This window comes from Pinus tabuliformis, chromosome 6, assembly GCF_031772625.1.
Source record: "Pinus tabuliformis cultivar Carrire ecotype Pingquan chromosome 6, CPIR1, whole genome shotgun sequence".
Lineage (NCBI taxonomy): Eukaryota > Viridiplantae > Streptophyta > Pinopsida > Pinales > Pinaceae > Pinus > Pinus tabuliformis.
The window spans coordinates 1,969,352,425-1,969,378,656 of NC_142292.1; positions in this window are offsets into that span (position 1 = coordinate 1,969,352,425).

Below are 26,232 nucleotides of genomic sequence, written 5' to 3' on the forward strand. Positions count from 1 at the left end.
ACATTATGAATAATAAGGAACTGCATGCTCATGCATGTCATAGATTTGTACGGAACTATCTCATGCTTCAGTTATACCATCAACATAATTATATTAAAGACATATCATGACATCACATAATAAACGAAGCACTTATCAATATAACCTCATATCATAACATCATTATCCCTATGCATATCATATTCATCATGAGCATTTAACATCATTATCATACCAAATAAATAAATAAACATCACATATACGTCATTATCCTCTCATGAGAACTATATCCATTTACCACATACCAAGATATCATGAAACATCATTAATATGAGAATCATCAAATACTTTATTAAATATAGAACACCAATGCACTATAAGCATTCTTATCATGAATTAATGTCATTTATATATATGAACAATGAATGCTAACTATGAATTAACATTAGTTAACATTCCTCTAGGATTTATGTTATCTTATGAGTACTATTAGTGTCATGATTTCATCAAGTTACCAACTATGCTTCATTAACAAATTCAAATTTCCAATTTACATCATTCTTAGTGGATTATTATTTATAAATCAACATAAAACATGCAATCTACTCCATATGAATAAACTTGGAAAGTTTCTCATCACTTGGTTCTTATAGATCTAATGTTGATTTTCTATCTAAAATCACTTAAATACCATCTCACCATTCAACTACTTAAGCTTTTAAATTTCTCTCATATTTCATGACCAACCCGATCTAATAACTAAAAGGATCTATCCTATTGTGAATCTATATTACATTTATTAACCATAATGTTCAACCATACCATATTAAAATTTCTTGAGTTAACATTTTATAACTACTTGTATGTTGGTTTAGCAGTTCAAAAATGGCTAGTGACATTATCCTTAAATAAAAACTCAAACACATTAATTTAATCAATATACACTAGACTTGTGGTTTTTCCTAAATAATCCAATTAACCCCTTTTGTTTTTAACCATTTCTCTTAATAAATAAATAATTAAAATAATTAGATACTCTCAAAATAATATAATAAAAATAATAATTTATAACTTTATGTTTCCATATTGTTTTAATCCTAAAACATAACAAAATATATATATATTATTAAAAATGCATTATTATATCCTAAAAGAAAATTACCATGTAAAATTTGTAATTGTTTCTTACTTCGTTTCAGACACTCCATATTTTTTTTTAATTATATCTTTGGAAGTGCTTATTATGGTTACAAATCCAGAGACCACCCAATTATTTATAATCAAATTTCTTGGGAATTGTTGGGGATTCTCAAGTAGACCCCATGGAGGCATGGAAAGCTTTGTAATTGTACACAACGTGGGGTTTAAAAGAGAAATTTTTTATTTTACCTTAATTAAATTAAGCCATATATTTTTTTTAAGAAGTGAAATAATTTAATTTAAATAGAAAAAAAAAAAGAAAAAAAAAAGAAGAAGAATGCATGCAAGTAGTAGTTGTCCATAACCCCAGATTTTCTCTATTCTTGTAAAGCCCCTCTTTCCTTGATTATTAAAACCCTTGCGTGATAGCCCATAAATGATTCATTTTACCTTAGGGAGTTTCCTCCTAATATATTATGTGAATTTTAATGAAAACGAATTTACAATACTCGATTCTCTTCCGTGAAAGAATGAAATGCAGTAAGATTTATTTAATGGTAACTTTCGGTAGTGTCAATAATTTTTTTGGGTGCCTCCACGCAAAGGGAACAGAGTTATGGATTATTAAATTTTGGGTCCTTTGAAAGATAGTCAAATAATTTAATTTTCAAGTTTTCTATCCTTATGTGATCCACCCCTCAATTGATGCAATTGCGAAGGAAGTTAAATTTCGAGAAAGCTCATGTTGTTTTAAATTGTTACTTCGAATATAGTTTCATGTGCCCACCATGGCCTAGTTCACTCGGTTAAAATTAATACAATCAGTTTACTTAGCAGTTTTGGTTATCAAGCTTTGTCATAAACGACGAAGTCTATTTTTCTTTATTATTTAATAGCTCGAGTTGTTGCTGAGTTAACTAGATTGTCCAGTTGTCGTCGAGTCAGATTATTTTGACTTTACCGAAACCAAATACAAGTGAATTTTGACTATTATTTTGCTGAAGCTATTTTGGTATTAAATTTTGGAGTTACTCAATGTTTTCAGTTATTATACCCCATATTTTTTAATCTTCAAAGTGGGATTATTAGTTTTTACTAATCACGATGCGAGAATGCATTATTCCTCTTTTCGTTCCTTGCCAGTAGAATATAGGCTAGAAATTCATTTTCTTAAAGTTTATATTAGTCCTTGTATTTTCTCTCATTAATATTTTTAGGAGGGGTATTTAAACGTTCATTTGAAAATTCTCTTTTACTATTTAAGGGATTATTCCTTTGTAATCTCATAATAAAAATACATTTTCTTGAGTGAGTTTCAGATTTATTTCTATTGTATCCCATCTCCTTATTTAAAAGGGAGGATTTCTTGCGGAAGTGACTAACTCTTTAATTTAATTTTCATTTCATTGTATTTATATCTAATTTATTGGATTGCTTCACTTGGTCATTAATAAATCTAGACTTCATTGCTAATTGTTTGATCTCATTGGCTATTTGGTCTAAATTACATTAAGTAATTCGTCTTTATCTCACTTGTGTTTTAGATTGAAGTAGTATATTTTTAATTTCCTAATTAGTAATCTCATCTACGATCACTTACTTGTGCTTTCATTTGCATAATTCTCACTTGCTCCATTTGTCATAACATATTATAAGTGAAGATTTTTAAGAGCACTTTCTATAAAGGCATTTGAGTTATTGTTCTAACATTTTCATCTAATTGTCATTTCCTTTACTTGATTTATTGATTAATCCTTACATGCTTCATTGAATCATTGTTGTAAGCTAATAATCTTGTCATAAATCTTGATTACAACTGAATTGGTATTTCTTTTTTTGAAGCATCTTGTTTTGAGAGATGAGGGTTTGACGTTGAGAGAACCTAGTGACAATTGAGAGAGAAATCTGTGTGAGCTAACACAAAGCCATATTATCTTCCACCCCTTTATTGGCAAGGAGGTCCGCTAATCTATTTGAATTCCTTCTGATATGAACAAAAATAATTGATCGCCCTTCTGCAATGATTGCTGCTAGTTGTTAAACACCGTGGTCCAAGTGCCAACAACTTTTGCATTTGTAAGCTGGAGAGCCAGCAAGTATGCAATTGGCTATTTGTGGAGATTATGTGATCGAGCTATTATTATTCCTTGCATGAGAAAATGGTACTATTGACTATGTAAATGGTACTATTGACCTTATAGTGCGTGCAGATTTCTCGACATTGTTGTCGAAAAGAACAATGGAATAGACTTCGTCGTTTATGACAAAGCTTGATAACCAAAACTGCTAAGTAGACTGATTGTATTAATTTTAACCATGAGTGAACCAGGCCATGGTGGGCACATGAAACTATATTCGAAGTAACAATTTAAAACAACATGAGCTTTCTCGAAATTTAACTTCCTTCGCAATTGCATCAATTGAGGGGTGGATCACATAATTTAATAATAATAATTAATTAATAATAGAAATAATAAATAATAATAAATAAATCACTTAATAATAAATAATAAAAATAATAAATCATAAATGTTAAATAATAAATGATATTAAAAATATATACAAAGAAAATAAATAAAAATAAAAATAGTAATAACCATACTAAAACTCTAAATAAGAATAAATATAAATAAAACAAGAAAACTATCAAAAAGAAGGAAATAAAACAAGAAAAGCTAAAAATCAAAAGAAAAATAAAGAAATAAAACAAGAAAGCTAAAAATCAAAAGAAAGTTGCATGTAGACACATGGAATGTGTGCATGTGGTTCCCCTTCCAATGTTGTTCTATTTAATAGGTGGTGAGGAAGATGAGAGGCATTCTTGCATTCCATCTTTTCGAGATTTTGTCTTCATTCTCTTGGGAGAATGGTATACTAAGACCTAGGAGTCACTGACAGTAGTATGTTGATTAAGGGCTCGGGGGTGGCCAGTTGTAGCAAGACGTTGCACAATTGAGCCTACGGTTGGGTGGAGAGTCGTCCCCAAAACCTTGTTGTGGTAAGCCTACTTCGACCACAGGTAAACAAGTAAGCACTATTCCTTCAATTTGAATTTAGTTAATGTTAATAAGTTAATTAGATATTTATTTTGGGCTGTTACATATTTGCTTCTCCAATTGTGGCTACTCCACAATTGTCTGAGACTGCTTTTGAGGTTGCGTCTGGGGCTGCATGTTGAGAGGTAAGTCACTCTCCCTTTCAATCACCAACTCTCTAACCTTTGCCTGCATGGCTTTGCATGCATCTTGTACCTCATGGATTTTCATGCATCTTGTACCTCAAAAGCATAGAGGTTCTTGAACCGTGCACCGACCTGTTTCACCTATTCTGTGGCGATGTGTCTAAGGAAAACCTTTCCCTTACTAAAAATCACATCATAATCATGGTCTTCCAATACCGCGACTGAAACAAGATTCTTCTTTAGTCCTGGAACATACATCACATCTGTGATCCCGAGAGGGGAGCTCGACTCCCTCTGAAAGGTAACTGTACCGATCTCGGTAGCTCTATACCTCTCGTCATCTTCAAACTCTATGCTCTGCTTGAGGTATTTCTCCTCAAAATCACTAAATAGATCTCTATTCCCTGTCATATGGAACGAGGCACCGCTGTCAAGATAACACACGCCTCCCATGACAGTGTTGGCCATGCATGCGATGAGAGTGAAATCAATTTCGAATTGTGAAGCTAGAGATTCACCTATTGTAGCTATTGCAGGCTCCTTCTTGCTTGCTTTCTTCTATGGGAAATTCGTGGCATAATGCTCGTGCTCGTGACAGTGAAAACACTTGACTTTCGACAAGTCCATCTTCTTGCTGCCCACCTCGCCTTGGGACTTCTTTCCCTTGCTAAGGAAAAATACTCTTCCACTTCCTTGGAAGAGGTCGCATCTTTGGTGTTCCATCGGAACTCCTCTTGTAACAAATATGACCACAATCTTTCCCAATCTGGCAACTTCTCCCTCCCATTGACAGAGTCTTTATAACTATGCCAACTCTTGGGAAGTCCTAGAAGAGTTAGGCTCACCATATCATCCTCGACAACAATGATTCCAACACTTCCAAGCTCATCCCATAATGGGTGAAATTGGTCAAGTAATTTGGAATTGAGTCACTCAGTGCCATCTTGATTTTTCGAAGTTTATATTTCAGTGCCAACTTCCTATGGTCACTCATGTTTTGGAAAATGTCTGTCAATGCTTTCCACATAGCATAAAAAAGTATCCTTTTTATGAAGACTCGAGACAATGTGGTATTGAACTCCCTCAAGGATTATCGGCATCGCCCTTGCCACACACTTCTTCCATTCGGCTAGATCTTTTACATCCGATGCTGGTGGCATAGGAATGTATTGATCAATGAATTCTTTCAAGCCATTATCCTCCAACATGACCTCCATCCTTTCCTTCCAGGCTATGTAATTAGAGATGACATCCAAGGCATACTTGAGCTACAAAACATAGAACACCATCTGTCGATCCTAGAGTATGTATTGCAAATTCGAATTTCACCTGTAACCTTGAACTCAAAAACTTCAAAATGTCCTCTACTGTACTGTAATCAGCTCTGATACCATGTAGAATTTCCGTAGATTCACAGCTCATGTAATTTCCTAAAACACAAGATAAGAATCTACTCTACTCTTTACAAAAGAAGCCCATAAAGATCAATGAAAACAATAATCGACAAGAGGAAGATAAGAAATGACACATAACAAAATATTTATTCGGGGAAATCCACAGCTCAAAACCCCTACTATCTATATTGCATTAATAAAAAATCTGAGTAGAAAATACAATGCTTGTTCTCACAAGAACAATCCTTGCACAAGTATAATCAACTCTCAACTCACAAGTTAGCTCAAACAAAATCCTTAGCCTATTTTTCTACTCTCCAAACCACTATTTCTTTGCATAATTGCTCGGATGAATATCTCGTATTTAAAGGGAATTCATGCTTCCAAAACTACGCAATCCTAATTAGGTCCTCTTCTTGATTACATGCATGATATTTGCAACTCAATAAATCATAAAACTGATAATACATTATCCCTTCACTCTAGTCTCAAATAGGTCTTTCTCAGAACTGACATGCATGAGTTTTCGATGAGAGAATCTTCAGTTGACTGTAGTAACACCTATGTATGCACCAATGCACCAACTCACTACTAATCCTCTACTAGTTACAACAAACAATTAGCACTAGTTTAACTGTCTATAATTAAGTAAGATGAGTTATCTAATTATAGCTCAAATAAACTCAATGTAGACCACTAAAACCTAGGGATCACACTTACATGACTTCAGATAGACTTCCAACTCGAAAATCCTAAGTTAACTAAGTCAACTTAACTTAGTTAATTGTTACAAGTTGCGAAAAAAATTAAACTTTTAATTCACAATTTAATTCAAGGACAAATTAAATTGGCTTTTCTGGATTCTATTTTTAACATTTCTTGCTATTTTCAACACTTCTTCTCAACAAGAAAGGAAATAAACTCTATCTTGATCCTGAACCTTTGGAATGTTCTGCATGTAACACTTCTCTCTAGTGTTGTTGCTACAACAACTCCTGAAATTGAAAAAATTATCCAACCTGAATCAATATGATGCATCTTTCATCAAAGTCTCTCACTATTACTAGCTCTGCCTTTGTCGACTAAAAACTCTGTGCTTCTACTGACTCTGCCTTTCTGCGCTTTTGTCAACTCTGCTCTGTGCTCTCCAGTATCTGACTACTCTAGCCTATGCCACTTTGATCTTTAACTTATTCAACAACCAATGATCCATCCCGCTACTATGCACTTTGGGCTCTCATAGCAAGGTATGGTCCAAGAGATAAAACCTCTCAATGGACCCAGCCCAATTTCTGCCCTCTTGGGACTATCACTTCACACTGCCCCATCTCTCACCTGGAGGTATGGCTGCATGTTCTCCCTCTACCCACAGATGTCTCTAAATGAGTGGATGCCTCCACTCGGTCTCCTCTTTGCTTCTCCAATTGTGGTTGCTCCACAATTGTCTGAGATTGCTTTTGAGGCTGCTTCTGGGGATGAATGTTGAGAGGTAACTCACTCTCCATTTCAATCACCAACTCTCTAACCTTTGCCTTGCTCCTCATGGCTTTGCATGTATCTTGTACCTCAAGAGTATACAAGTTCTTAACTCATGCACCGATCTGTTTCACCTATCCCGTGGCGATGTGTCTAAGGAAAACCTTTCCCTTACTAAAAATCACATCATAGCCATGGTCTTCCAATACCATGACTAAAACAAGATTCTTCTTTAGTCCTGGAACATACATCACATCTGTGATCCTGAGAGGGGAGCCAGACTCCCTTTGAAAGGTAACCGTACCAATCTTGGTAGCTCTATACCTCCCGTCATCTCCAAACTCTATGCTCTGCTTGAGGTCTTTCTCCTCAAAATCACTAAAGAGATTTTGTTCCCTGTCATATGGAACGAGGCACCACTGTCAAGATAACACACACCTACCATGATAGTGTCGGCCATGCATGAAATGACAGTGAAATCAACTTCGAATTGTGAAGCTAAAGCTTCACCTACTGCAACTACTACAGGGTCCTTCTTGCTTGCTTTCTTCTGTGGGAAATTCGTGACATAGTGCTCGCACTTGTGATAGTGAAAACACTTGAATTTCGACAAGTCCATCTTCTTTCTTCTCGCCTCGCCTTGGGACTTCTTTCCCTTACTTAATAAGGAAAAATCCTCTTCCACTTCCTCGGAAGAGGTCCCATCTTTGGTGTTTCATCGAAACTCCTCTTGTAGCAAGTCTGACCACAATCATTCTCAATCTGGCAACTTCTCCCTCCCATTGACAGAGTCCTGATAACTATGCAAATTCTTGGGAAGCCTTAAAAGAGTTAGGCTCACCATATCATCCTCGACAACAATGATTCCAACACTTCCAAGCTCATCCCATAGTGGGTGAAATTGGTCAAGTAATTTGGAATTGAGTTGCTCACCGCCATCTTGATTTTTCGAAGTTTATCTTTCAGTGCCAACTTCCTATGATCACTCATGTTTTAGAAAAGGTCTGTCAATGCTTTCCACATACCATAGAAAGTCTCCTTTCCATGAAGATTCGAGACAATGTGGTCTCGAACTCCATCAAGGATTATCCGCCTCACCCTTTCCACACACTTCTTCCATTCGGCTAGATCTTTTGCATCCGATGTTGGTGGATTATTAATGTCTTGATCAATGAATTACTTCAAGACATTATCCCCCAACACAACCTCCATCATGTCCTTCCAGGCTATGTAATTTGAGCTTCCATCCAAGGCATACTCAAGCCGCAAACCATAGAATGCCATCTGCAGATCCTGAAGTATGTGTTGCAAATTCGAATTTCACTTGTAACCTTGAACTCAAAAACTTTGAAATCTCCTCCACTGTATTGTAATCAACTCTGATACCTTGTAGAATTTCCTGTAGATTCATAGCTCATGTAATTTACTAAAACACAAGGCAATAATCTACTCTACTTTTTACAGCGGAAGCCCATAAAGATCAATGAAAACATTAATTGACAAGAGGAAGATAATCAATGGCACATAACACAATATTTATTCGGGGAAAGCCATAGCTCAAAACCCCTACTATCTATATTGCATTAGTCAGAAATCTGAGTAGAAAATACAATGCTTATTCTCACGAGAACAATCCCTGCACAAGTATAATCAACTCGCAACTCACAAGCTAGCTCAAACCAAATCCTTAGATTATTCTTCTGCTCTCCAAGCCCCTATTTCCTTGCATAATTCCTAGGATGAATAGCCCGTATTTAAAGGAATTCATTCTTCCAAAACTGTACAATCCTAATTTGGTCCTCTTCCTGATTGCATGCATGATATTTACAACTCAGTACATCATACAACTGATAGTACACTGTCCCTGCACTCTTGTCTCAACTAGGTATTTTCTGAACTGACATGCATGAGTTTCTGATGAGATAATATTTAGTTAACTGGAGTAGCACCTGTGGATGCACCAGTGCTCCAACTCAATACTAATCCTCTACTAGTTCAACAAATAGTTAGAACTAGTTTAACTGTTTATAACCAAGTAATCTGAGTTATCTAATTACAACTCAAATAAACTCAATCTGGACCTCTAAATTACATGACTTCAGATAGACTTCCAACTCAAAAGTCATAAGTTAAATAAGTCAACTTAACTTAGTTAACTATTACAAGTTGCTATGAGAAAATAATTACAATTTAATTAAAGGACAAATTAAATTGGAATTTCTGGATTCTATTTTTAACATTTCTTGTTGCTCTTTTCAAGACAAAGTGTCGATCTTAGTATGTTTCATAACAACCCTTATGTGAAACAATTTACATCTACGCTTATCATCAAAAACATGTAAACCATCAGAATTAGAACCATTACCATCACCAAATTTACCTACCAAGCCCATCATTGTGATTTTAGGCTCATCACCTGAATCTGACCCTAAATCGAATGATTGTGCTATTGCTGCAACTTTTTGCTTCCTCTTCTTTCCTTTAAACCATTTCAGTCACATTTTTAGGTGCAATTTCCAGCAGTGCTTGTCGTCACGCCCTTCCTTCTTGTAGCGTTTACATGAGGATTTTTCTTCCTCCTTCATAAATATGTTTGTTGTTTTTACTTTTCCCTTACTATTGCCTTCTTTTCTTGAAGTTGATTCTGCCGATACACCAACTCCCGTTTTTCCTTCTTCAATGTACGTTGCTTGAACAAAAACCTCATCCATGTTAGTTGGTCCAAACATAAATACAATATTATGAATATAAGTAGGCAATCCATGTACTTCATAAGAGTTTTTTGTGTATGTAGTGGGCTATTTAGCATCAAGGCCATCTTACAAAACTTATATGTGTATTCCTGCATTGATTATCCTTTTCTTAATTTAAGATTTTTCCATTCTACTAAAGCCTTCTCCTTATATCCCAATGGGTAGAACTGTTTTCTAAGTGCATAAATAAAATGATGCCATGGTGGAAAGATCTTACCAACTCGCCGAGTCTGGTGTTGCAACTTTCTCTACCACAAGACGAGTGATGTAGTCTCAAGATGAAGATGTGCCAGTCTGATCTTGATCGCATCATTGGTGATTTTTTGCACAGTACAATATACCTCCATCTGCCTGATCCAGTTATGAGTAACTCGAATTTCACATCCAATTTCAACAAAGGTTGTGAAGAGGAAGTTTAAGGTTGATTTATAAGAGGAAAATGGGTATTTCTGATTTCCATTGATCTCTTCATTCTTACTTGAATTTTATGTCTCTGCTTTCTCATCTTTGGGTTTATCATCGTTGTTTGATTTCTTGAACTTTCTGTACATTTCTTCGACCATAGATCTTAAAGTCATTAAAGCATCCACGAAGGCTAGATATAATCCAAAAGGATGTTAAATACCACCTTCTGAAGTCATATCTTCACTTCGAGCTATTCTTCTTCTTGAGTCGATCACATGATCTCCTTCTACAAGTTGTCCTTCACCACGATTTAACTTTTCCCTAGTGATTATGCATACTCAAACCAAACCATAAAAAATACTTTGATACCAAAATGATCCAGGGATTCTTAAGAATTGATGTTGGTTCAATAAATTGTTAAGTATTTTTGCATGGAATAATTTCACGAATTTGGAGCATTGATAAAATAAGGAGAAATTTGCAGAAAAAGATAAAATGAGAAAAACAAACCATAAGAAATAAGACATCGACAAATTTGATAACGAAGTTCAACTTGAAAGTCAAAAGCCTACATCTTAGGGCCCTTTAATCTTCAATGGGGAGGCCTCTTTTATTAATAAGATGCTAAGAAAACCATGCTTTTTTACATCAATAAAAGCCTTCAAAAATACATCAGAACCACCCCTTGCTAGCTCCAGGAACCTGCTGCAAAAGACGACTCTGAAAAAAGGCTAAGTATAACTCCCAATAATGGCCTCCAAAGTTTTTCTTGGTCGTAGGCTTAATGATCCTACAAAATGACTGGCTTTGCATCAAATTTCAACTCCATCTCCCTGATACATTAGTAATACTTTATAATAAAATTTAGGAGGCCGACAGTTCAAAATCGCTTCTCCTTTCTCCGCCCATTTATTAAATATACAAGTCCCTTATTATATGGTTCATAACCATATATTATAACTAACCCAGGCGAGGTCGAATTAATATGCAACACCAATAACAATGGTTCAATGTATTTAATACATATTTGTTGGTCCTTTTATATGTTTACTCCATAATATGTGGTTATATACCATACATAGCCAACAATATCAAATAACACAGTTAATATTTAGTATATGATTGTAACAACAATATCTCATTAGTTTCCAACGGTGGGCATAATATATGGTGGGTAGATAACGTAACTAAATGTGGCAGAAGTTTATCAATACTCCACATTTTGTGGGGTCATCATATTTGGAGGTTTTTCCAACCCCACTTTATCATTTCCAAATTCAAAACATTTAAATATATTTACGCCATCAATATTTAATAAGAATCAATTGTGGTTTAATGTTAAGACAAATTATTTGTATGGAATAGGCCTTGGGTTCCAATCCTGCAATGACCTTTACTTAACTTTTAAACAATAAACCCAATGTCGTGTGTCGACTTCTCGTAGGACCACATGGCAGCCTCTCATAAGGCTATGTGGCGCCTTATGATTGGCACATGCATCTGCCATATCACACCCAATCACCATCCTAGTTAATCTACCATGCAGGTGCCAACTCACATATCCATTTAGCAGTACTAATTCCATGTCGGATGTATGGGCTGACACATGGCAACCAACCTTTGAACTTTTACTTTTTGCCTATGTTGAACCAAAACTTCAAACTGCAATAACTTTCACATACAGAATCAGTTTGATCCTGTTAAAATTGCTCCAGAATCAATTTTTCAAGCTCTATGCAATGGTTCTAGTCTTGCTCGGATTCAAGAACTTTGAATTTTTGGCCATTCTAAGATCCTCTTGCATCATCCCTAGAGGTTGATGCAACTACAAAAAAAGGTAAAATCATAATATGGCCATAATGAAAGAAAACGAAAACTTAAAATGCAAAATATGGTTGGGATTTATTTAGTGCATGGACAAAAGCATAACATGATCTCTACCTCCCTCATTAGCCATCAGTCGGTTCCTGAGCACTACATTCTCCATCACATAATAAAGGAACCCTTGAATGTTCCAACCTTGATGAGTGATAAATTGACTGACGATTAAGGGGTAAATAAATGTTATATCATTAAAACCAAACTTGGACACTAGAGATATGCTCCTCATCAAAGCATTATAAAGAAGAAGTAAAAGCCACACAAAAGGGGTGGAAAAGGTAGGCCAAGGAAAGGGGTAGCTCATGGCTATATGATTGATCCCTCCATGCATCTATGCACTCAAGATGATGGACCTCCATTATTTGGTGTGAAAATTTCAAGTCTGAAATCCTATTGTAGTAACTAGGATTAATTATTCTAATTGTTAATTAATTAACAATTTATTTGCTACGAAAAATATTGAATAAACTACACTGCAACCTTCACAAATAAAACTACAGAAAATAATAGTGTTGGATGGTGGGTCAAGAAAAATGTATGTTTTCTCCTTGGTAATAAATTTATTTAGCACCCATCCTCACATGATAATCTTTTTTTATAGATAAAAGTAGAGGAAATAACAGTTAAAGTTGGGTAAAATTAATCAGTAACAAATTAGACGAATCTAAGCAGGAAAAACCGTTTTTTACTATATTTATGTGCAGAAGACGCGGATTGGATGATAGTTGTTCAATCAATAGAACAACAACATCTCATAAAGGAACAAGACAACGTCTGAGGCAAAGAAAGACAATGGAAGACTAGGCAAACCGATGCTATTTTATGACGAAATGAGATCAAGTATTGCGAAATCCTCAGGATCCCCTGATCCTGAGGATTCACTTGTTGGAAATACAGAGAGGGGGGGTGAATCAGTATTTCTTTTTCCCACTATTGTTTTACCAGTTAAAACATATATATTCAGAACACAATATGAACAACAAGAATAAATGATTTTATTAATATAACTGTGCAGTAAAATAAATACAATATATAGATGGTCACAATCAGTTGCCAAGCTCCAACTTGGACTTTGGTGAGGCTCCAACCTCCAGAGCACCAACTCTATTTTCCCAAGACACCAATCTTGGACTTAAGAGCACAAACTCCCAAGGACTTTAATCCTTCCTGCTTTTGAGGCACTAACCCCAAGGACTCCAATCCAATCTCACTTCTGAGGCACCAACCTCAAGGACTCCCATCCTTCTCACTTTTAAGGTTCCAACCCCAAGGACTCCAATCCTTCTGCTCTCAGAACTCTTCTCTGCTGAGTTCTGTCTATTTACAGCTTCACTGTAGTCTCCAAACTACAATATCAATGACAACCATGTCTTCTTATGGATGAGTCTTCACAGCTCTGCACACTGCCCACGCATAGTCTCCAATAGCCTTTTCTGCTGCTGCTGCCTCTATAACCTCCCCTGCTTCTACAGCCTCTACAGCCTCTGCTGCTTTTACTACCTCACACTCTGGTTCTTCACCCCCACAGCAGCTCCAACAGTGTTCAACAGCCGTAGCAATGTTCACTAGCAAATTCAAACAATGCTCCACCACCTCTGCTGCTTCTGCTACCTCATATTCTGGTTTGTTTGCAACAACCATCACAACACATGTAGTCCTCTGTTTACTGTTCTATGCATACCTATCTTTGTCCATTCGTTTCCTCTTTCTTGCTGGCTCTTCGGCTTCCTTCTCGCCTGCTTCAGCTTCCTCACTTGTTGGCTTGTTTGTCGCTATAGCTTCCTCTGTCCATTCGTTTTCACAGGACACATTGAATCAATGAGCAAGGATCGAGTCATCCGTAGAGAACACAAGTTCAAAAACTTGTAATAGCGCTGCTTTGCCAATGATTGTGGGCATACACAGGGATGACATTTTTTAACGGACAGCCACGTCCTTATCATAATCATAATCGCCATGATTTGGTTTCTCAAGCTATCGGGACTGTTCCTTATAGTATTTTCGCCTCCACACTTAAGAATCGGAGCCACCCTTTTATCACCGCTTTTATGTCTATCGAAAGCTTTCCTTAGGCTATGTGCCTTCTATAAACCTTGGACTTACTTAGAATCAGAGCCACCTTTTTATCGGCGCTTTTAATCACCCATCGGAAGCCACCGCCCAACCGCGTGTTAACTATCGGGCTAAGCTTTAAAGCCCCACAGAAATGCACATATACAAATATATGGCCAACACTATAAAACCCCGCGGTCACATATATTTTAATACACGGAACCCATGTAATTCTGCTCAATATGAACATTCGCGGATTTCAAATCTTATCTGCCCGCCTTTATAATTATCGGCGGGTCCAGATTTTGGCGATCCCAATTAATCCCTTAACTTCGACCTCTGACGCCCTTGCGGACCCGATATGACGATTACATCCCTTCCTAAAATGACTTCGGGTCCGGGATGTCGGGGTTATTGTAGCCTCTTGCGATGCGATAGTTCTGCGGACCCGACGACCCTCTATACTCTGCTTCTTAATGATTTCAGGTCCGGCTTTTCGGCAGGTTCGCATCGGCAGTTTTGTAATAGAAAGGGTCTGTGGACCCGACACACCTTTAGGTTCTGTTTTATAATATTTCTGCTCCAATTATCGGCGATGTCACATATCTCTTCCCCTGATCCTTCCGACGTGATCGCTCCGATATGCCGATTGCCGATTAGATCTCCGCCGTCCATTATTCCTTCAGATCGGACGGTCAGCGCTAAGTCACATATCGCGTCCACTGCACTGTTGCTTCGTTCTTCGACAAGGAATGCGGACCCGACACCTCCTTATACTCCTTCCTAACTTAATTTCGGCTCCGGGTTCTTCGGCGATTTCGTTGATCGCTACCTCCGAAATGATACAAGTCCTCCGCGGACCCGATATGCTTTCTATTTTGCTTGATAAGAGTTTCGGCTCCGGGTCCTTCGGCGATTTCGCTGATCGCTACCTCCAAAATGATACAAGTCCTCCATGGAACCGATATGCTTTCTATTTTGCTTGATAAGAGTTTCGGCTCCGGATTTCGCTGCTTGCACCTTGAACAGTTCCGACGACTCCAAGGGACTTTCGCCGATGTGATAAGGATTCTCTGCTCCTCTGCGATTTCTTCTGGACCGTTGATCTGGCAGATCAAACGGATCCTATGTATTCTCCCACTTTGATGAAAGTTTGGCTTTAAACACAACTATATATATATGAAGTATTGTCTTCGATATGGCTCCTCTCCTCTGACACTCCTTCGATATGGCATATATATATGCTCTGTTCCATTTGCTCTATTTTCTCCTGTAGCTCCGCTAACTCTGTCTGCTCCATTGCTCCTCTTCTTTGGCATATATGTATGGTCTATAAGTATGGCTCCGATAGCTCCTCTTACTCCTGTAGCTCCTCCGATGGCTCTGTGTGCACCTCCTCTTTGGCATATACCGATGGCTCTATATATATTGCTCCTCTTAGCTCCTCTTGCTCCATCTTCTCCTCTCGGTCCATTTGCTCCATTTGCTCCGATATGCCTATTTTACAGGCAACGTTCCTCTTGCTTTGACATGGCTCTCGATGGCTTGGTGGCTCTGTCTGCTCCTCTCGTCTCCATCTACTCCTCTTGGCTGGGCAGTGTCTTTCAAAGACCACCTCCTTGCATATATGTCTGTTTCCGCATATATATATATATATATATATGGCTCGGCTATCCTGATGGCCTTTGCTCCTGTCTCTTCATGAATCTGCTTTACATCCCCTTGGCTTCATGTCATCCTCTAGTATCCAGAATATTGCCATATTGACATCAATGACAACATAGTTCAACAATCTCCCCCTTTATTATTGATGGCAATATTCTTCTTCTCTCCCCCTTGGACATCAATGGCAAAGGAGTGCTCTGGGACTCCCCCTATCAAACTGCTTCTGTTCTTCATGAATGGTAGATCTTCATGGGTCTGTGACTCCCCCTGTCATAGTGCTCTTCTTCTTCAAGATAGAAGGATTGATGCTTTATCATCTTCATGTCTCAGAACTGCTTTATCATGGCTTCAACAATGCTTCAAGATGCTCTACTTTAATGCTTTCATTCGGATTGCAAATGGCCATACACAGGTGTCCAAGTCCAGGATTTCATGCTCAATCCATATTGATGTCTCCATAGGCAGAATTGAGAGACCTTCAGAGTTCGAATCAAGATAGAAACTGCTCCTGAGATTGTCTTTCTTCAGATCTGAGTTTATTTGTGTCTTTGTGCTTCCCCTTAAGTTACTGCCATCTAGTATTCAATCATCATTGCATTTGGACAAAAAAAATGTGAGGGGTTGTGCCTTGTTGTTGCTATATTCCTTAAGTGATCTGTATCAGCTTCAGTTATGCTTGACTGCACAACATTCTCCTTCCTGTGAGCCATCTTTTCCTTGCGTTCTTGTACATATCTCTGCAGATTCAAATATCCAATCTGTGACTGCCTTTTAAATCCAATTGTTGATCTGCATCCTTTTACAATGCTTCAATTTGTTATATGCTGCTAGCTGCTCTTACTTCAACCTCCATTCCAGATGTATCTGTTTGTTTGAAGACTGCCTCTATTAGTGTCTAGAATTTATCTGTTGATCCAGGTGGATATTGGTGGCCACCTGCCAAGTCCACCTGGACCCCCACCATTGTCTTTCTCAGCATTTTCAGTTTCCTTAATTGTAGCACAACTTACTATTTTTAGCAGTTTTTCGGGTCCTAAACTTCCGGAGCCGTTTTGAGGCCCTAAACGACGTTTTTTGGGGAATCCAACAATGATAGTGCTCGGATAGATATTTCTAATGAGCTATTGTACGCGTCAAACGGAGATCATATGCCAAAGTTACGACCCCGGGAAGTTGATGTACCAACTTACCCCCAAACGGGGCCCACAGTTTGGCGTTTCATCTCCTAGGGTTAGGTTTTGGAATGTTAAGGGTTTTTCCATTGTTTCTCAACAATAAATAGGCCTTCGAGCCTCATTGTAACACAGTTCAGAGGCATGTAGCCATCACATCTCTTCTCAGAGATAAGCTACCATCGCCCTAGCTAGTTTATTTCCATTTCTGTCTGTAAGCATATTTCAGTATTTTCCATTAATGAAATGAAGTATTATTTCCGCTGCATCTTTGTGTATATGGTTATCTCTGTAATTTGTTGCGTTCCTGTTTAAATCCGGATCAGTGGTATCAGAGCGGTCTGCTTTTTCTCTGTTTTTCTTTGCATGTCCCCAACAAGGTCGGGATATAAGGAGTTAGGGCTTGAACTGGTTGAACCTTTGCAAGACCAGCCTCGCAAATCCCGACGGCCTCCCATGGCGGACGAGAAGAAAGACGAGGGGGTAGGAGATCCCATCAAAATCTTGCTCGAAGAAGCGCTCGAGCGACAACGGAACGCGATGATGGACAGCTTTGCGCAGATCCTTCAGCGGCTACCCAGAAGCGGCGCATCGGCTTCCAGCAGCTCCTCTGGAAACGCCACACCCTTTAAGGTACAAGTTAATTTTGAAATCCCCATATTCGAGGGTCAGATAGACGCCGATGCCGTAGATAAATGGTTAAATCTGCTAGAGGGTTATTTTTCTGTTCATGAATTTTCGAGTCGGGAAAAGATTGTTTTTGCTCTTCTCAAAGCAGCCCCCCACGTCAAGGACTGGTGGGAAACCTACTGCGAGCAGAAGGATGAAAGTACTGGCTCACTATTTTCAGCCGCACCCACCTGGGATTCGTTCCGGGATGCCATCAAGGAGCAGTACTACCCTGTCGGAAGCTATGAGGATGAATACATAAAGTGGACCACGCTGCGGCAGGGAAGGGACCAAGACGTGCCGGAGTTCACCAATCTTTTCCATACCCTTCGCACAAAGTTGGGTATCAAGGATTCGGAGCAACATTTGATACTCAAATACCGTGGCTGCCTGCACAAGTACATCCAGGAAGAAATACAGTTCCTAAACATCCCCTCGCTCGGCGCAGCATACCGGTATGCCGTCAAGGTCGAGCAGAAGTTTAAACAAAAGAAGCGAGACTTTGGATATGCGAATCCAAAGCAGGGGAAAGGTTCCCCTAAACCACAGAACAAAGGACAAAGCCAAGGCGGGACAGCCCAAGACAACCAGCCGAAGCTGCAAGCAAAGAGCAACGCCGCGAAGCCGAGAAAGGACACTGGAAAATGGTGCGAGTTCCATAAGAGCTCCACTCACAACACAAGTGAGTGTCGGGCCAAGCAGTCACTGGTCGCTGAGCTAAAGGTTTCAGAATCAGATGCATGTTCCGACTCTGAGTCAGAACCCGATAAGGGGTATGAAAAAGGGAAGCAGATCATTGATGCGGATCCCAGCGCCACTGTTGCTACCGCAAAGATCCAGAAAAATGAACCCGAAGATCCAGAGGAGGAGGAGCGTCTCTTCCACTCCCAGATGTGGGTAAAGGGCTCCCCGATACAGTTCATTGTTGATAGCGGGAGTCAAAAGAACCTCATTTCGGCAGAGGTCGTGAAGCGGTTGGGCTTACCGACCACAGCACATCCACAACCATACATCATTGGGTGGCTTCACCAAGGGCGAGATCTTCGCGTGAGCCAGCAGTGTCGCCTTCCATACAACATCAAGCCCTTCACGGATGAGGTATTGTGTGACATTGCTCCCCTTGAAGTTTGTGACGTATTACTAGGACAACCATACTTGTGGAAGCGACATGCTGTGTATGAATCAAGGCCCCGTGCTGTTATTATTACATTGGGAAATAAGTTGTTCAGGATACCAGAGGTAGCACCACCTGCCGCCATCTCTTTGATTACTGCAAAACAATGCAGTAAGATCATTTCCAAAACCAGGAAATTTGTTTTCCTGATGATACGCCCTCAAGAGAAGAAGAAGACAGTGGCCGCGGCCTCCAAACGGGGTCCCTCTGCACGGCAGCTATAGATGGACAAGATTGTGGAGGAGTACGAAGACATCTTCACCTCCTCGGTAGGGGTTCCTCTGCACTGTCAAGTCAAGCACTCCATCGATCTGACCCCAGGTGCGCCGCTACCCAATGGACCAATTTATCGGCGCGCCGTTCTGGAGACCAATGAAATCAAGAGGCAGATTCAGGAGCTCCTGCAGAAAGGTCACATCCGTCCGAGTTCTTCGCCCTGTGGGAGCCCGATAGTGTTGGTACAGAAGAAGGATGGGACGTGGAGACTCTGTATTGACTATCGGGCGCTGAACAAGATCACTGTCCGTAATAGGTACCCGATCCCGCGGATTGATGACCTCCTAGACCAACTAAAGGGGGCGAAATATTTCAGCAAGATCGATCTGAAGTCAGGATATCACCAGGTACCAATTGAACCCTCAGATGTGTGGAAGACTGCCTTCAAATCCAAGGAGGGCCTCTTCGAATGGTTGGTCATGCCTTTCGGATTGACGAATGCTCCTGCGACCTTTATGAGGCTAATGGATGACATCTTGCGGCCATTCACCAACTCCTTTGTAGTAGTATACTTGGATGACATTCTGATCTTCAGCCAGAGTTGGGAAGAGCACCTCCAACACATCCGACAGGTTCTCCAAACACTGCGGCAACACAAGCTATGTGCCAATTTGGAGAAATGCACTTTTGGCATGACCGAGGTTCAGTATCTGGGATACATCATTGATGAACAGGGGGTGCATGTCGATCCAGCCAAGGTCCAAGTCATTCGGGATTGGCCCTCTCCAACCACTCTAACAGAGCTCCGCAGCTTTCTAGGTCTTGCCAACTTCTACCGCAGGTTTGTGTTGGGATTTTCTCATATTTCTTGGCCCTTGAGTCAAGTCACCAAGGGCGGGGCGAAAGCAAAATTCTTTTGGTCTGAATCTCAACAGAAGGCTTTCAGGGAGTTGAAGGATCGCCTCTGCACGGCACCAGTGCTCGCGTTACCAGATTTACAACAACCATTTGAGGTCGAGACAGATGCCTCTGACTATGCTATTGGGGCAGTCCTTACTCAACATGGACATCCAGTGGCATATCACAGTGAAACACTTTCAGACACAGTCCGGAAGTACCCCACTTATGATAAAGAGATGTATTCCATTGTACAGGCCTGCCGACAATGGAAGCATTACATTTTGGGGAAGGAAACGGTCATCCACACAGACCACCGACCTCTGCAGTTCATACAGACCCAAGGGAAATTGCAGAATGATCGCCATCAGAAGTGGTCTACATACCTGCAACAGTTTCACTTGAATATCAAGTATAAAAAGGGCAGCACCAATAATGTTGCAGATTGCCTCAGTCGACCACCGATCATGGCGCTAACCACCGTGCTCAACTCTTGCGGGCACGAGACTTCTGATTGGCCACTTCTCTACAAAAGCGACCCAGAATTCGGCCACACATACCAGACACTCTTAGAGGGTCGGCAGGTTGCAGATTTTCACCTCCAAGATGCCCTATTATGCCACCTCGGTCACCTTTGTGTTCCTTCAAGCGAGCGTGCCAAGATGATTTGGGAAGCACACTACAGTCGGGCTGCTGGGCATTTCGGGGTCGAGAAAACAGTGGCAGTACTGCAAAACTATTTCTATTGGCCGAATCTTCGACAGGATGTTGGGAAGTACATCCGATCATGTACTGCCTGTGCCATTGCCAAACCGACCATTAAGAAGCAAGGCCTCTATACCCCATTGCCTACCCCTAGTCGACCTTGGGAATCCATCTCCAGGGATTACATGTCAGGCCTTCCTTCCACTAAGCATGGAAATGACTGTGTTTTTGTGGTCGTCGACAGGTTCTCAAAGATGGCCATTATGATGGCCTGCAAGAAGAATATCACAGCAGAAGCCACTGCTAAACTCTTCTTTGAACGAGTGTGGGTGCACTTTGGGATCCCACAGTCTATCATCTCAGATCGGGACAGTCGGTTTCTCAGCACCTTTTGGTCCAGTCTCTGGTCAATGCTGGACACCAAACTCACGAAGTCCACAGCCTTCCATCCTCAAACTGATGGCCAGACAGAGGTTGTCAATAGGATGATTGTGCACATTCTGCGCATGTATAACTCAAAGCATCCACGCACATGGGACGAGAGCCTCCCCTACGTTCAGCACAGCTACAACCGAGCTCTTCACAGCTCCACTGGCCATAGCCCTTTTCAGGTGGGTTTGGGATTCCAGCCACTATGCCCCATTGATGTGGCCATGCCACTTGCAGCTACTCACATGAATTCAGCTCATGTCCAGTCCGAAACAGATAAGGCCACCAGCTTCATTGAGCGCATCCAACATATTCGCCAGCAGGTCCATGACATTCTTGAGAAATCAAATGCCAAGTACAAGCAGCGACATGATCAACATCGGGTGCCACACAAGTTTCAGGTGGGCGACAAAGTCTGGTTGCATTTGCAAAAGGAACGCCTTACTGGAGCCTATCGGAAATTGAGACCACTCCGATATGGTCCTTACACCATTACTAAGGCTATGGGAGACAATGCATTTGAGCTCAACATTCCCCCATTCCTTGGCCTGCACCCAGTATTCAATGTGGACCGCCTTCGGCCATACTTTCCACCATTGCTAGACACATCCGACATTGCAGAACAGCTCAAACCCACAGAATTAAATCCAGATTGCATGGAACAAGCTGCAACTGATCGGATCATGGACACACAGATCAAGAACACTTGCCAACAGAATATCCAACTGTATCGAGTTGTCAAAGCGGGCCAACTCCTTCAGCAGGGCAAGTGGCTCACCAGGGAACAAGTTCAGCAGAAGTTTCCTCATCTCATGGAGGAGCTCAACGCAATGGGGACCATTGCTTCCTAAGGGGGGAGGAATGATCCAGGTGGATATTGGTGGCCACCTGCCAAGTCCACCTGGACCCCCACCATTGTCTTTCTCAGCATTTTCAGTTTCCTTAATTGTAGCACAACTTACTATTTTTAGCAGTTTTTCGGGTCCTAAACTTCCGGAGCCGTTTTGAGGCCCTAAACGACGTTTTTTGGGGAATCCGGGGGCAACACGAGTCCATGGAATGGACTGGTGTTGCACGTTCCAACAATGATAGTGCTCGGATAGATCTTTCTAATGAGCTATTTTACGCGTCAAACGGAGATCATATGCCAAAGTTACGACCCCGGGAAGTTGATGTACCAACTTACCCCCAAACGGGGCCCACAGTTTGGCGTTTCATCTCCTAGGGTTAGGTTTTGGAATGTTAAGGGTTTTTCCATTGTTTCTCAACAATAAATAGGCCTTCGAGCCTCATTGTAACACAGTTCAGAGGCATGTAGCCATCACATCTCTTCTCAGAGATAAGCTACCATCGCCCTAGCTAGTTTATTTCCATTTCTGTCTGTAAGCATATTTCAGTATTTTCCATTAATGAAATGAAGTATTATTTCCGCTGCATCTTTGTGTATATGGTTATCTCTGTAATTTGTTGCGTTCCTGTTTAAATCCGGATCATCTGTTCTCACATTAAATTCCTGAGTTAAGACATAAACCTCTGTGATAACAACACCATGTATGTTTGCCCTATTTCTTTAACAACAGTCCAAAGAATGGTTACAGGATCATATGCTTCAATGGAGTGCTTCTGAAACATGATAGGCTCCCCCTAACTGTATGCATCATCTCCTCTTGGCAGAGTCTTCTTATAAAATGCTTAGATTGTCAGAATTTAGGCCAATGATACATGCTGTTGGCTGAAGAACTCAAGGGACTTTCGGATTGTATTTCCTTCCTTCTCCATACTTGTGTAACTTTCTTCTTTTGTATGGTTCTAGCTTGTGTAAGAGCCCATGTTAAGTTACAATCTTGTGCCATATGACCAATGTTATGACACTTGAGGCATTCTACATTGTACATGAATAAGAATTCATGGTTTCCTCTTGCAAAATTGTTTCTTGGAGGTTGTCGGAGGCTATAACATCTATCTCTATGAGATGGTTGGGGACCACAACATCTATCTTTATGATATACTTTACAGTCTTTTGCCATATGACCAAAGTTTGAACAGGAATAACAATAACAAAAAAATGAACTTTGGTACCTGGGAGATGGAGGTTTCTTTGGTGTACTTCTGAAGCCTTGCTGCCTTGAGATCCTTTGATGATAACCATTGCCTCTCGCATCTTTGTCATCATCTATATTTCTTCTTGGAGCGGGTTTTCTTCTTGGAGCAGGATTTCTTCTTGGAGCAGGATTTGTTCTATTGTAGCCTTGATTTTTCTCCTTGCCTTTGCTGGAACTGGGAGCATCATTATTTCTTTCTAGCTTCTTCACATCTCTTTTGTTTGAAGCATTTTCATTCTTGTTTGAGGATTCACCTACATATTCGAGACCTGATTTATCAGATGGACATCTGTGATAGCTGAGCATGTCATCCAAGGCCTGAGAGCTCTTCATGATTTTATTCATCCCTTCAACCTTTTTCCTGAGGAGGACAATCTCTTCTTCCAATCTTTCACACTCATTATTCTTCTTTGCAAGTTTTTCCTCAGTTTCTTCCTTGCTACGAGTAGCTTCAGCTACTACTATTTTAAGGGAGATGATATCTGACTTCATTTTGAAGATTTCTTCATTCTTTGCTTGACTACTCTCCATTCTCTTCTCAGCTCATTGTGCCTGTTTCCTGGCTTCTTGTAATTGAGACTTAAGGGAGGAGACCTCTACCTTGTACTGACCAATCTCTTCTTCAAGTTTGTTCACACTCTTGTGCCTTTGTTCAAGTTGACTTGACAAGATATCTTCCTGCTTCTTTGCTTTATGATATTCCTTCTTAAGCTTGGCAAGCTCTTCATCCCTTTCTTGTACTTGAAGCTTGATGAGATAAACTTTCTTCCTTGTTTGATCTTGGTCACCAACTGGAGCTATCTTCTTAAGTGCCTCATTTTCTTTTTTCAAATTATTATTCTCTTTCATGACAGTCATAAGTCGAGCAAGGAGTTCTTATACGAAGTCTTTTTCATTCTCTTCATCCTTTTGGTATGCTACAGTCTTGATGTCATCATTCTTATTTTCAGCTTCTATGATGGGTTCTATATTTCCTTCTAGATTTCTATTATCTTCTTGATTGATGTTCATGGTCAATGCTCCTTTTGAGTGAAGGTCATGAAGTTTGTCCCATATACCCTTTGCTAATGAACATTTTCCTAGATTATTCTTTACAGAATCAGGTAGCCCATTCAAGATTGCCTTTACTGCTTTTGCATTGTACTCCTTGGATTTTTCATCCATACTGCTATCATCAATCACAGATTTCCAGATTTCAAAGCCTTGAGTCTGTAAGAAATTCCTCATTCTTACTTCCCATATATTAAAGTTCCCATTGAGCCCTGGAGCCTCCTCAAATTCATTGTCTTCTATTTTAGTAGTAGAGGGAGACACATCCTTAGGAGGATTGGAGACTTTCTTCCTTGATCTCGCCATTTGTGTTCTGAGAGTCAACCTTCAAGCTGTTAAGCTTTGAATGAAGGAACTTGGCTCTGATACCAATTGTTGGAAATACTGAGAGGGGGGGTGAATCAGTGTTTCTTTTTCCCACTATTGTTTTACCAGTTAAAACATATATATTCAGAACACAATATGAACAGCAAGAATAAATTCTTTTATTAATATAACTGTGCAGTAAAATAAATACAATATATAGATGGTCAAAATCGGTTGCCAAGCTCCAACTTGGACTTTGGTGAGGCTCCAACCTCCAGAGCAACAACTCTATTTTCCCAAGACACCAATCTTGGACTTAAGAGCACAACCTCCCCAGGACTTCAATCCTTCCTGCTTTTGAGGCACTAACCCCAAGGACTCCAATCCAATCTCACTTCTGAGGCACCAGCCTCAAGGACTCCCATCCTTCTCACTTTTAAGGCTCCAACCCCAAGGAATCCAATCCTTCTGCTCTCAGAACTCTTCTCTGCTGAGTTCTGTCTATTTACAGCTTCACTGTAGTCTCCAAACTATAGTATCAATGTCAACCATGTCTTCTTATGGATGAGTCTTCACAGCTCTGCACACTGCCCACACATAGTCTCCAATAGCCTTTTCTGTTGCTGCTGCCTCTATAACCTCCGCTGCTTCTGTAGCCTCTACAGCCTCTGCTGCTTTTACTACCTCACACTTTGGTTCTTCACCCCCACAGCAGCTCCAACAGTGTTCAACAGCCGCAACAGTGTTCACTAGCAAATTCAAACAATGCTCCACCACCTCTGCTGCTTTTGCTACCTCATATTATGGTTTGTTTGCAACAACCATCACAACACATGCAGTCCTCTGTTTACTATTTTATGCATACCTGTCTTTGTCCATTCGTTTCCTCTTTCTTGCTGGCTCTTCAGCTTCCTTCTCGCCTGCTTCAGCTTCCTCACTTGTTGGCTTGTTTGTCGCTGTAGCTTCCTCTATCCATTCGTTTTCACAGGACACGTTGAATCAATGAGCAAGGATCGAGTCATCCGTAGAGAACACAAGTTCAAAAACTTGTAACAGCGCTGCTTTGCCAATGATTATGTGCATACACAGGGATGGCATTTTTTAACAGACAACCACGTCCTTATCATAATCATAATCGCCATGATTTGGTTTCTCAAGCTATCAGGACTGTTCCTTACAATATTTTCGCCTCCGCACTTAAGAATCAGAACCACCCTTTTATCACCGCTTTTATGTCTATCGAAAGCTTTCCTTAGGCTATGTGCCTTCTATAAACCTTGGACTTACTTAGAATCAGAGCCACCTTTTTATCGGTGCTTTTAATCACCCATCGGAAGCCACCGCCCAACCGCGTGTTAACTATCGGGCTAAGCTTTAAAGCCCCACGGAAATGCACATATACAAATATATGGCCAACACTATAAAACCCCGCGGTCACATATATTTTAATACATGGGAACCCATGTAATTCTGCTCAATATGAACATTCACGGATTTAAAATCTTATCCGCCTGCCTTTATAATTATTGGCGGGTCCGGATTTCGGCGATCCAAATTAATCCCTTAACTCCAACCTCCGACGCCCT